Here is a 13,659-nt window from a genome sequence, read left to right on the forward strand (position 1 = left end):
AAAAATGATAAAATCAAAATGAAAAAGGGAAGAAAGAATAACAAGATATTTAATGCTCAGTAAATTATTCATGTGATGGGTGAAAATTATGACATACACGATCTATCCACACCATATTATTTTTGTTAACATTTCAGAGTTAAAATGTAAGTGAGCGTAAGGGAAAAAAGTGAGGGAATCAACACGGGTGGATTGACTCCATCGGGAACTCGCACTTTCACATTAGCAGGAAAGATTAATTTTATCTATCTGAGGATCTATATTTTCCATAAAACTTAACTGTTATGGAAAACAATCACTCCTTTGAAGTGGTATTAAAAGTTAATGTCCTAGTGATATAACAAGAAATGCCAGAATGAAACTGCACGGTTCGCTTCCGCGCTTGACTTAAAAGATAACGGCGGCTTTTTTCACTAAACATCATCTCTAAGTTTAAATAAAGTTTGATTATTTTGGAAGTTCCCTTCTACAGCAGGAGCCTAAGCTTAGAAGATAAAGCAAAATGAAAAAAAGGCCCGACAGCTGTGTTTCGAAGAAGGTATCCAACAGCATTCCTGCTGATCTTCAACCAAGTCGGTCACGAGAAGCATCGAAACGAACCCAAAATTGTTCCGTAACCCTTAATTTTGATCGAAAGAGAAGAAAAATCTTTTTTAAGCGCGACGCCTTTAAATTACCCCCGTATAATGTCAGCAACAATATTCTTTGACAATAGCTTAAGATAACTTGAAATATACGGAAGTGTGCAGGTGGGTATCTAAAACCCTTCTCGGTTTTATCTTTTGGGCAATCAAGTTTGTAAGTTTTCATTTGTACTTAGAAAATTTCGTCAGCGGTGTTGTTAGTATAAAAGGCATGGGCGGCGGAGCCGGGTTGTTTTCTCATTTTTGCCTTCGCAAAATATTTATTTCAGTCTACTCAGTTCAAGCAGCGATAAAAATATTTTGCACTTTTCTGGATAATTTAACTGACGTCCGGCAAAAAGGCAAACTGGACAAATTGATTTAAAATCCTGTTATCAAAATACTGTCAGTTGTACATTTTGACTGACTCGTTTTCGTGATGCACGATGACTGACTGAGGAAGAAATTAATTTTTTCCGCGCTGCGCAAAAAACACGCTTCACTACAGCTGCAGCCATCTTGGGTTGTCTATTGCACCTTTGTATACCAGAATTTTTCATGCACTGAAGTTTGCTTAAGCAAGATGAAGACTATAGCGCTTTGTATTTTTGCACTGTTTCTTTGTTCGTTGCTAGTCGAGGGCGGCATGAAATTTAACCTCTGTCCGGAGTGTGGCTGCACGGTAGCAAGAGGACACCAATAAGCTTAGAAATGTTTTTACCCTTTTATCCACTCAAAATGTTTCATATATAGTTTTTTTTTTTATGTGCGGTTTTCAATTTTTTCAGTTTGCATTCTTGATTTCATTTAAATCATTCAAGGGGCTTGATTAGAAATCAGTGACAATTTTTTTCCTTTCAAACGGAGAATGTCCGGTAAGGATCACATGCCAGTGAGCTTAGAAATACCTCAACCATTTAGTCATGTCAAAATGAGCTGGAATCTTGAATGATCCAAGTGGTCCAGTTTTTACATTTACATTGTCGTTAATCGGTCTATTCACTCGAAATATTCATTTATTTCTCGAACTGAATTTTTCTTACTAAAAGCCGTTTTAAATTCTATAAGGAACCTACTCCCAAGTTTAGAGACGAAGGAGTGGCTGATAATTTAGAAATGTTAAGGACGAAAATCCGCAGATGCTTGGAGGAGGTTAGAGCAGGTTTTTAATTTATCTGTTCGGTTTGCCCTGTTGATATTAGTTAAGTTATTCAGTGTTTAATTGAAGGAGAAAGTCACGGTACTTTAATTTTCATTCTTTCAACTATCTGTCAGAGCTTGGCGGTCTTGTTTTTATGTTTATTTTTTCGAATAAAGTTGATGGTAAATTTTAAAATCATGTTTACGAAACCTTTAGGCACAACGTGAGCGGCAGTACGGGATAGGCATCTGTTTACAGGCCCGCTAGCTGGGATGTAAAATGGACCAACGGAAATAAGTTTCCCCAAATGGAAGATTCACTAAGCTAACTCAAAGTTACTGCAAAATGTTATTCTTAAATGATGAAATTGAGATGTAGATGTCTTTTTATATAACGCTATCATCACTATTGTATTTTAATGAAATTAAACTGTTTGAATAAAGGCTGTGGTCCATATGATAAACATGTGCTATTCGCTACTTTTGAAGTTGAGCCCAAACATTTCAGGTGGACATGGTGGTGAAAAAATTCTTTCAACTCCCATGAGTGACCGCGACACGCGACATCAATATAATTAATATCAAGCGAACAGCGGATTATCAGTTGACCCAATACCAATTTCTCCAAACTAACATCCTAAGAACTGCACCGAAGATAGTAAGGAGAATTACTAATGAGATCTTTAGAGTGAACGGGTTCATCTCGAGGCCTTTATATTGATGTTTAGTAAAAAATTGAGTTATTGTCCCTGTAATGCGCACTACATTTTATTCAAAATTTACAATTGGTGGTTATTTTTAAGAATCCTAGAAGACCAACACATCCCTATCAGTTTTAGCTATATAGCTAGAGTTCTTCAGAATGTTATTAGGCTGGAGTTAGCTCAAAATTTATTATATAATTTCTTTCCCAGCAGCCGGTAGTTTTCTTGCATGCTCAAATGTGACAGTTTCAGTAGCTGTCGGCCATCTTTGTCAGCTTGCGAGGACTGATGGCTGGCATGTATCAGAGCTGTCAACATCTAACCATGCATAAAGGAGAAGTCATCACCTGTTACACGAATTTCACACGAATCGATACCATCGAACGAACGATATCGCACGAGTCTCGTTCCAAATGGCAACACGTCCCGGCAATCAGCCGCTTTTGGTGTATGTTAAGTTAGTGCCCGCTTGCTGGTGCCCTACAATTTGTGCGTGTTGGCCATTTTTTTATTTGAACAGAGGACAGGTCTGCTTAGATAAATACCTCCTCCTAAAGTTTTTAATCCTATCTTTCTATGCTTCCAACCTCTCAGCCAGTGGTATAAAAATGAAAAACATGCACCAGTCTGCTAAAGCCCAGCAACCTCCTCTCGTTGAGAGGACGGGTGGAAAAGCGCCCTGGGTACGAGGTCGAAAGGCCCGCCGTTAGAATTTGGACAAAGCGTCGAAAAAGCTGTGCGAGTGCAGGACCGAGTGGCTTTTCCAGACTGGCTCACGTCAACCGGTGTCCAGCTTTACACGCATTAGCTTTCATGATGGTTTTCTTTAGTATCGTGCTGATCGAGTGAAGGGACATCGGCAAAAAAAGAAAGAAAAAATTAAAAAATTAAGTCCTCGCGGAGGCATTAACTCGAAAGACGAACAAGAATGAGCCGTTTCCGCTGCAACCGTTATTTTCTCATTTTTCCCTTGCAGATTAATTTTAATCGAGCGACTAAGCGTCACTAAGCATTCGCAATAATATTGCTGGCCCTTTTCTTGTTCGTCTTTGTGCGGTAGACTGCATATGGGTTGACACGCTTCCTACTTCATTTAATCTTTGCAGATAAAATGAAGAAAAAAATCTAACGGCTTGCTTTATCGTGTAAAATCTGGCCCGGAAAAAAATACATCACTCAGTTCGATGGTCCTTTCTAAATGGTAATGGTAATTGATTTCTGAGACGAAGAGTTTACGAAATCCCATTAAACATTTTATTTTCACAACATCAAAAAAAAAAAAAAAAATGCATTGAAAGTTAACAAATTGATCTCTTTTGGACTTATTAAAACTTATTTCTAATAAAATTATCTGTTTAAAGATTGCCAAAAATATACGCTGGGATACAACTACGAAACGACACTCATTCTTTGAGAGCGTGTTTATGATTGTTAAGTTCTTTAAACGGGTGAAATATTTACGTCTTCTCCGCTAAGAGTTTTAGCTATTTGGCTTGTTTCTTGCTTGCCAGTGGCGTGAACTGTTGTTGTAGTAATGTCACTTATCTTAGCACGTGTCCTGAGATAAAGAAATTTGTAGAAGGCTCTTTTGAACTGAGGAAGCCTCCATGCGTATAGATAAGGGTTAATACTAGAATTACACAACACAGTTAAGAGTTGTAAATCCCGCAACCAGTGGATCAACACACAGCTACAACCAGAGCAAAAATTTAACACATGAATCATAGCACAGACTGGCGTAAACGAAGCAAAAAATATAAGAAGCACAATCACTAATGCTTAGGTTGCCTTGCTGTCCTTCTTTGTGTTGACAAGATTTTTCTGGTTCTCCTGTTCATCAGATTCCGTCCCCTCCTCTGCTCTCCTCTTTCGCCAATATCTCGATCCCTGTTGTAGTATATTAAGTATTATTAAAAACTAGATCATCGGATAATGCAATTCAAGACTTTCAAAACTCCAGCGCTGCCACCTAAACACCTAAATGGTATGGATGTTGCAATAGCCCACTTGGAGGTAACCATTGTTTTTGTACTTCACTGGCGACGATATGGCCATATATCTATCCACAGTAAGTGCCATGAGTGTTAAAATAGACGCCGTGCATAAGATGAAGTATAGAATGCGCGCGATTTTGCTATTTAAGAAGTCAAGTTGAAGCGCTTCGCTGGTTTCAAAAGCAACTGAAACGGGATCCATAATCGTTCCCACAACCAAATCTGTCGCCGCCAGACGCATCAGGAAATAGTTAAATGGTGTTTTCAAGTTTCTGAAAGGATCATTTATGATGGCCAATCAGACGAGAAAGTTTCCAGGAATGGTTAAAATTGTAAGGAAAACTGAAAAGGACGCTGTGAAATATGAGAGAGAGCTCTTGTAGGATCAACGTTTGAACACATACTTGACGCCGATGCTAAAGCCATCTCCCTGACTCTCCGATTTACTCCCGAAGGCGCTGAAACCTGGTCAACTGTGCGCAAATATTACACTTGTTAAGCTTTGACTTAACATAGGGCTGTATAGGTGTTGTCTGTTGTCTTATAGGAAGTCACTACTCCGTTTTGCTCTTTGGAATAAACTGGAACTCCTTGCAAAGCTGAACACTGCTGCCATGTGTTATTTCCATAGATAAGCTTTTTGTGGATACGAACTGTCAACTTGCAAGAAGCTCAGTTTAATTGCAAACACGATAGATAAAGAATTAACTTCATGAAAAGATACCAGTGAGAACTTCTACATCTACATTTATTACATCTACATTTGTTAGTCTTGCAAAGGGGGCCCATCACGCAAGACATAAAATAACAATAATAATTAACAAAATGAGATTAAAAAATGTAAAGATAAATAATATATATATATATATATATATATATATATATATATATACATATGTTAAAGGTTAAATTCCTCTAATTGTATCTTTAAAATTAATTAATTTATCAATTCCTAAAACACTATTTGGTAAGCAGTTCCAGTCTTTCATTGTTCTACAATAAAATGAATTCTTATACGTTTCAGTGTTCGGTTTTATTTCTATGAATTTATCCTTATGATATGATCTTAATTGACGGTTTTGCTCTTGATATAAAATGGGAGTTCCATCTGGACTTCGCCATGGAGAATCTTGTAGAACATGGTTAAACGTGCAGACTTTCTTCTTTTCTGTAATGGAGGCCAGTCCAAATCATTTAGAAGATTTGATACAGTCCCTGGTTTACGCTCCCAACAATTTTTCACAAAACGTGCAGATCTCCTTTGAACAGCTTCAATTTGATTTACGCGTTTGTCCTTCCAGAGGTCCCAGACTGTGCTTGCATATTCGAGATGCGGTCGAAATAAGGATTTATGTGACAGTTCTTTGATAGATTCAGGACATTTTCCAAGATTCCTTTTTAAAAAACCCAAAGTTCTGTTTGCCTTAATAGTCTTCGTATCAATATGATGACTCCAGTCTGGTGAACTTGACAATTCCACCCCAAGGTATGGATAGTGTGACGCAGACTCCAAAGTATGACCCATTAGCTTGTAATCGAAAATTATTGGATGAGATTTCCTGGTAACTCTCATAACAAAACATTTGTTGGGGTTAAATTGCATGAGCCATTTTTTGCCCATTGTTCAATTGTAGAAAGATTAAGTTGGAGTTGACTAGCGTCCAGAGTCGACTCAATGAGACACCGCGGAAATACGTTTTTTAAGGCAAGATACAGTATTTTATTGGTCAGCGGACACCTCAACGAAACCATAAAATGTCATTAACTTTTACCATGTTTTCGCCGTGAGTTAAATCGACAGCGTAAAAAGGCTAAACTTAGAAAGAATACTGTAAACTTAGCTTTGAAACTCCGTTCACCGTTTGGATAGTTCTCAAGCTCAATTATATAATTTGCCAAAGCCGAACTGAAGTTGCACACGATATGAAATTGTTGTTTTTCGCTGGCGGCTCTGTGGCGACTAAGTTTTGTTTATAGAAGAGCATAAGCACTAAGACTAAAAATGAGACGGTTTTTGAATGGCTGAAGCCTTGATCCGAGGACGCTGCACCATCAGGTTTGTAAAGCAGTGGCTTGAACCGTATAAATCGGCATGTCAACGGCATTCCGGTCAGATTCGCCAAGAAGACAAAACATGCCCGTGTAGCACGGACACCCTATCCCCATTCGTTTTTGTATGTATCATAGTTGGCCAAAAACCTATGACTGTAACATGTATAGGACTGAAGCCCCCAAAAATACAAAAATTGGCTCAACTAGAGGAAGGATAAACCGAGGTATGTTGAAGTACAAAATGTCCATTGTAATGGTAATAAATTAAGTTTTCACTTTCCACCTTAGTTTGTAATTTTTTTTTATTCTAAGCTGTATTTTTTTTTCTGAGCAATAATTTTACTTTCCTAACAAGTATTTGTTTCCCATCACAATTATGAATAATTTGTAATATGTCTTTTTTTATGCCGCTCTTCCCTCACTAATCATTTTATTTCTTTCTTTTTGCTTTTTCTTTTCTTTCTTTACTAACTTACTGCCATCTGCAACATAAATTGTAGTAAGCTAACAGAATACTTCTGGTTTATATAGCTCCCTGATTCACAAAGTAACATTACCATCTTGGTACTACTAGAAAACAAATTTTTAAAAAAACAAATGTTTAAAAAACAAAAGTACTGTAAGGGAAAATAATTATAATAATATAATTTAATCGATTTATGTGAATAAAGCACTGTATTGTCTTTTCTCATATTGCAACAGCCTTGAATGAATCAACTATCTTCTAAACTTGATTTCTTATATTCAGAAGCTGCCTGAATTATAAACAAAGAACTTAAGTTGGGTGTTTATGGAGGTGGAAAGAACATAATGATTATGATGATTAATCTTCCAAATTACAAATGTCAGAGGGAAATTATCAGAAGTATTTCTGAAGTCAAAGTTGTTTGTTAAAAATGTTCAGGAGAAAATTGATTAGATTAAGTCAGCTGTCAATTCCCAGTTAACACTAAGTCATGAGGAGTAACCAAAAGCTCGTAATTAGCCTGTATACTGCTGTGCTCATCCTGTCAAATAAAAATCAGGGATGGGATATTCCCAAGCGTAAACAATGATAGCACCATACAAATGTCCTTTTCCCAACTTATTACTGGGGAGGGGAGCACTGGTATGGCTACACTAGTTGTAGTCAATAAGAAATTCTTAACTAATTTCGGCAATATACATACATTTTGCCACCTCAGGGAAAGAAAATGGCTAAAAGTCAAATAGGAATGTTTCATAACAATGTTCTGTAGGGACATGTAATATTGCTGATGGGGATCATAATTATCCTTACAGTGGCAGAGCATGTGATGTGTATGTTAAGCAAAGCAAAGCTAATCTTAAAAAAAATGAATGGAAGAAGAGTAGTTGATTATTTGCATAAATTAATGCAATGCACATGCAGGATCTCTTCCACCAACACTGCGTTGAGCGATCTCTTACCTCCCAAGAGAACACTGCAGTTGAGAACTAGGTCGCATAATTATATTTTGCCTAAGGTTCAGACAAGCCGTTTTCAATCAGTTTTTATTAATAGATGTCTTTTCAATAGTAATTAATACCTTTTCATTTTCCTTATTCGTTCTATTCATGTTAATTGTTGCACGTCTGTTTGCACAATAATTCTTAATAAAGACCTTTATTATTATTGTTATTATTATTATTATTATTATTGAGATAGTGGAATATACTTCAAGTAAACATACATGTGCCTGTAAAAGTTTCAAATGACTGAGTTATAAAAACAATAATAACAATAATAAAGTGGGTTTCATTGAAAATGCTTTCGTGTAAAACAATTTGCTGTTTGGAAAATTAAAGTAGCTGTTGTTGCAACAGAATAACGCTTGTTTAGTGACGTTTACAAAGGAAGTGGAAATCGAAGAAATTGTGAATTGTTTGCTGCGCTAAGGCTCGACAAAGATAGTTACATAGGCGATTGATTGAGGGCGCTAAAAATATGCAATATTTGAGACCGTCCAACATGATCGGTCCATTTATAATTTATCTTGAATTAAGCCTTTATTGACAGAAGTTGATAGTAGATCTCTATTACGTGTCTTTAGTACGTTTGGTATGCCTGTTCATGAGATAACTTGTTGATAAAACTGCAAGTATATGAAATGAACCAATGTTTTCATATTTTGATTACGGACACCCGTTCTTAAAGGCACAGAAAATCAGAAGGGTCGAATGGCGAAAAATGAGTCTATAAAGGTAAAATTCTCATCCAAGCGAATAATTACCAAAATGAAAAGGCACCGCACGTCGGCGCAAAGTGAGTGTATGAATATTTTCACAACACAATAATTACCTGTATCACTTCATGCTAATAACACTTAAAAATCCAACCAGTCTTCAGACTCACTGGAAAATTATCTTACAGAACTAATCTCCTGCTTTGTCTGGATAACTATCGCTATTTTAAACAATTCTGAAGGCGAGGGCGACTGAAGAACCAAGATCGTGCTTCGTAACTGGACGGCCAACCTAAGTCAGCAAACAGCACACAACTCCAAACAAAATGACTCCTCTATACCGCTGTTTGTTAAGACGTGGTTTTAGTATTAAAAAACCCATTTAAAGGATCAAATATAACAAACAAGGAGAAGTATCATGCATATCATGGTTCGTAGTTGGCAGGTTGATGTTTATCACCTTTTCTGAAAACAGGAGTGATATTTGCGTTCAGCCAGTCAGCGGGCAGTTAACCAGTAGCTACAGATTGGGTGTAGAGAAATTGGAGAAAAGGTGCAATTTCAACAACCGCTTCTTTTAAAACCCGGCACGGGATAAGGTCAGGACCATTAGCTTTGTTAGGATTGATATTGGCCTGTAGTTTGATTATGCCTGATAAATCAAACACAGAAGGTGGAATGTCTGAATAAGGGCTAGGGCCAAGTGATGGTATATTATCAATTTGTTCCTGTGTAAAGACAGACTTAAATTGATTACTTAGTAGGTTAGCCTTCCCAAGACTGTCAGTCACATCAGATCCATTATCTTTAAGGGGTGCGACTCCAATATCATGTGATTTTTTTGATCTTGTTTAGGACCAGAAACGTTTTGTAGCTTTTGGTTTACCTGAGGGTTCCTCAGTAAATGACAGAAGCTCAGAAACATTATCATCATGTGCATCAGCAAGTTTTTTCTTGATAAGTTTCCTGAGATCTTTAAAATTTTTCCAATCAAAAGTATTCCCAGATCTCTTAGCTTTATTGTATAGCATCTTTTTCTTCCTGATAAGTCGTCTAATAGTATTAGTTATCCAGGGCAGATTCCATCTACTACCGAGAGTCTTTTGTGGAATATGCTTTTTGATAGTGTCGTTAACTATGTCCTTAAAAAATTGGTAATTTTCAGTTATCGTCTTAGAAGTGGCTTTAGACACAAGATATTCGTCAAGATGTTTCTTCAAGTCATTTCTGACTGCTGACATGTTCCCTTTTTTAAACTTGAAGACTCTTCTTGGCTTTTTTTTATGAGCGCTGACTTCAATTTTACGTGAAAGACAACAATGTCATGGTCACTCATTCCACATTCAATTTTGACGTTAGATATCATATCTGGATTAGTGGAAAAGACTAAATCAAGGATATTGTCACCCTTTGTGGACTTCTTAACATGCTGAGTCAAAGAGTGATCGTTGATAGTGTCCAACAACTTGTTGCTTACCTTAAGATCATATGATGAGCTGGATTGTATGAGATAATTATCATCAGACCACGAAATACCAGGCAAGTTGAAATCACCAGTCAAGCATAATCTAATGCCTCCAATGAGTTGATATCTGAATCCGATGGTCGATGAATTGAGCCAATATAGAGGGGCTTCATACCAGCAATTTCCAATTTGGACGAGACCCCTTGATAATTGTCAGATAATTCATGCTCTTGGGAGACTATTAGATCAGATGAAAAAGCTGATAGTACTCCTCCACCATGCATGTTCCTGTCTTTTCTGAAGATCGTATACCCCTTATCAATAATTTCATTTGAGTAGATAGAATCGTCAAGATGTGTTTCATTGACATTAATGATTGATGGTTTATATTGATCAATAATATTCTGGAATTCAAGACGTTTTGAGGTACTTCGAAGACTACAAGCACTAATTGATAAAACTCGAAGTTTGTTTCCAATAAGACGTCGATGACTTTTTGATAGGTTTGACCACTGCGGTGTCGAGGATGATGCTAGGGATTCAGATTGGCTTGAAGATAGAGACTCTGAGCCCAGAGTGGAGAAAGAATTATATAAGGACAAGTCAAGCGATAATTCAGGCTCAGAATAACTTGGCTGGTCACAGTTAACGCAGAGCCAAACTACGATGTATTTGCTACAGTGTTGTAAGTTTCATCGCCCATCGAACAGCATTTAGTATGATACCAATTGTCACATACGTATGATGCACGATCCTCGTAGTAGATAGCGCTATTTATGCAATAGCGAAAATCTGAAAAAAATCAGGCCTGTACGGGACTCGAACCACTGACCTCTGCGATACTAGTGCAGCGCTCTACCAATTGAGCTAACAAGCCTACTGGGAGCAGGCCGTTAAGTTGATTCGTAATAAACCCGTGAAAGTGATAAATGAGATACAATGAATATATGAAGTTCAAGACGTTTTGAGGTACTTCGAAGACTACAAGTATTAATTGATAAAACTCGAAGTTTGTTTCCAACAAGACGTCGATGACTTTTTGATAGGTTTGACTGCGGTGTCGAGGATGATGCTAGGGATTCTCCCAGTTGGCTTGTTAGCTCAATTGGTAGAGCGCTGCACTAGTATCGCAGAGGTCAGTGGCTCGATTCCCGTACAGGCCTGATTATTTTTTCAGGTCTGATTTTCGCTATTGCATAAATAGCGCTATCTACTGCGAGGATCGTGCATCATACGTATCTAATACCGCAGTTCAAAATATATGAACTTCATATATTCATTGCATCTCAATTGTCACATACATCGCATTGCACTCCTTTCTGGTTGACTTTTACTGGTTTAGTACAAGCCCCACATGGATATCTCCAGTTTGGTCCAGGATTAGGCTGAATATCACCGCTTAAGAGTAAAATAGAGAGCAATAATAGCCCAGAGTTCGAAGATGTTGACGAATTCAGTGATATCTTGGAATTAATTCGCTGGTAGAATGCTTCATATCCCAGGTGCAACGAGTTTTTTCTTCCCAAAGTAACAACCAAGTTGAGGTTGGATGATTCACGAGTATTTTCGGAGAAATGATGAGGTTTCTGTGCATAAAAAATAGCTAAAACAAGTAAAATCAGTGGATTGAGAAACTTTGTCGCCATCTTAGCTGACCGCTGACCGCTGACCCAAATAATGACTCCAGGAAAACTGGCGAACCAATTCGAAAGCAAACAAAACTGTGATGGTTAAATCAAAGTAAAACTGTGATGGTTAAATAGAGAGAATAATGGGAAAAAATGATAAAATAAAATATCACACATTATGCTGATCTGAGAGTATTTGTTAGGCGAAAATGTCACTTGAGGCTTTCAAACCGGAAGAAGAACCGGAGGAGGAAAGCAAACAAAGAAAAAAAGATAGAACAGATGTTGTTGCTGTTTTAATACAAGTTACCCTCTTGATGAGTGCAAATAAATACATACTAATGATCTGTAAAATGCACATTTCTTTTATAAGACAACCATATTATTAATAACCTTTGAGAGCTTGTATGGACATATTGATGAGGGGAGGACTTTCACTGGTGACTTGGAAATTGATTAACTTTTTCAAAGTTGAGCGGGAAGAGTTCTATTCATAAACTCTTTCTATTCAGTGATATAACAAGTAAAGCTACAATTTTAAATAATTGGTCCTAAACTTCATGGTTCGCTTCCGCACTTGACTTTTAAAAAAGCGGAGGTATTTTTTTCTAAACATCATTTTTAAGTTTGATCAAGGTTTGATTCCTTAAGACGTTCCTTCTACAAAAGGAGCCTTAACTTAGAAAATAAACCGAAATGAAAAAAACTCTACAGCTGTGTTCGAAGGAGGTATCCTACAGCATTCCTGCTGATCTTCAGCCGATTCTGTCACAAGAGGTGGCTAAACAAACCTAAATCAGTTTCGTAACCCTCTCGTGAAATTAAATTTGATCGAAAGAGAAAGAAACGAAAAATATTTTCTGAGCAGGACATCTCTAAAGTACCCTCGTATCAAGTCTGTGATAACTTGCCATATACGGAAGTGTACAAGTCAGGAGCTAAAACCCTTCATGGCGTTGTTTTTCGGGAAGCGACAAAATCCTACGAGAAGGGCAGTTAAGTTTATACGTTTTCATTTGTACTTATAAAATGTCGTCAGCGATGTTGTTAGTATAAACGACATTAGCGGCGGAGCAGGAGGCGGGGGGAGCGGGTCCAAGTCCCCATAAACAAAAATCTGGGGGTCCAGCTCCTTACGATTTGATACCGAAAAAATTTGCTGGCGCGGCTTAAAATTGGCAGAATATCTGATCTTGTGATCTTTTCACAAATAATTTCATCAGCATCGCGCCTAGCGAAATAATATTTTGTAGAACTTTTTTTGAACAGCTCAGTCCTGTGCTCGAAATACCTATCAACCCCATCAATTCTCCACTAGACTGACAGCGTGTCTAGGAAAGTAGGCATGATTTCATTTTTGTCTTTGGGGCCCAATTGAAGGTGAAGCTGGAAGATTTTAGAGTGTTCCGGAAAAAATAAAAGTAAGTCAAAACTCGATTACGGACACTATTAAGATTGCAAAGAGGTTTGCTTTTTCCAACGAGCAATGCGAAAGTCAATTTGGAAAATTTGAGAAGGGGTATGGGCATGGGTGGGTGAAGGGTAAGCCTCCCACTCTCAACCCCCACCCCCCCCCCCCCGCTCCATCCCGCGTCTCAAAGCGCACCGCTGCCTCTGAAACATATTTATTTACACTTCAAGTTTCATAGTAAAATACAGGTAAACAAGAGATTATCATGATCCAGCCGGTCAGCTTGGGCGGATCCCAACTGCTGTTTTATTAAAGACCTTACCCATTCGATGCGTAACTCTTGATTGGTCTAGGTTTATTTTCTCATTTTTGCCTTTAAAAAATATTTACTTCAGTCTACGCAGCGAAGAAAATAGCCTGCAAATGTTTGGATAAGTTAACCGACGTCCGGCAATAAGG

At 37.5% G+C, this 13,659-nt stretch overlaps 1 long non-coding RNA gene and 2 pseudogenes across 1 annotated transcript; 1 reads left to right on the forward strand and 2 right to left on the reverse strand.

Annotated features, from left to right (window-relative positions):
* Positions 1-1,109: 1,109 nt before the first annotated feature.
* LOC111328309 (uncharacterized) lies at positions 1,110-2,227 on the forward strand. The gene is made up of 3 exons (XR_015999975.1): positions 1,110-1,336; positions 1,692-1,775; positions 1,981-2,227. It is a non-coding gene; the product is annotated as an uncharacterized LOC111328309 (long non-coding RNA).
* Positions 2,228-3,479: 1,252 nt separating this feature from the next.
* On the reverse strand, positions 3,480-5,248 carry LOC148733538 (uncharacterized; annotated as a pseudogene).
* Positions 5,249-5,294: 46 nt separating this feature from the next.
* LOC148733539 (uncharacterized) lies at positions 5,295-6,129 on the reverse strand (annotated as a pseudogene).
* Positions 6,130-13,659: the final 7,530 nt, after the last annotated feature.

Source organism: Stylophora pistillata, chromosome 4 (assembly GCF_964205215.1).
Source record: "Stylophora pistillata chromosome 4, jaStyPist1.2, whole genome shotgun sequence".
NCBI lineage: Eukaryota > Metazoa > Cnidaria > Anthozoa > Scleractinia > Pocilloporidae > Stylophora > Stylophora pistillata.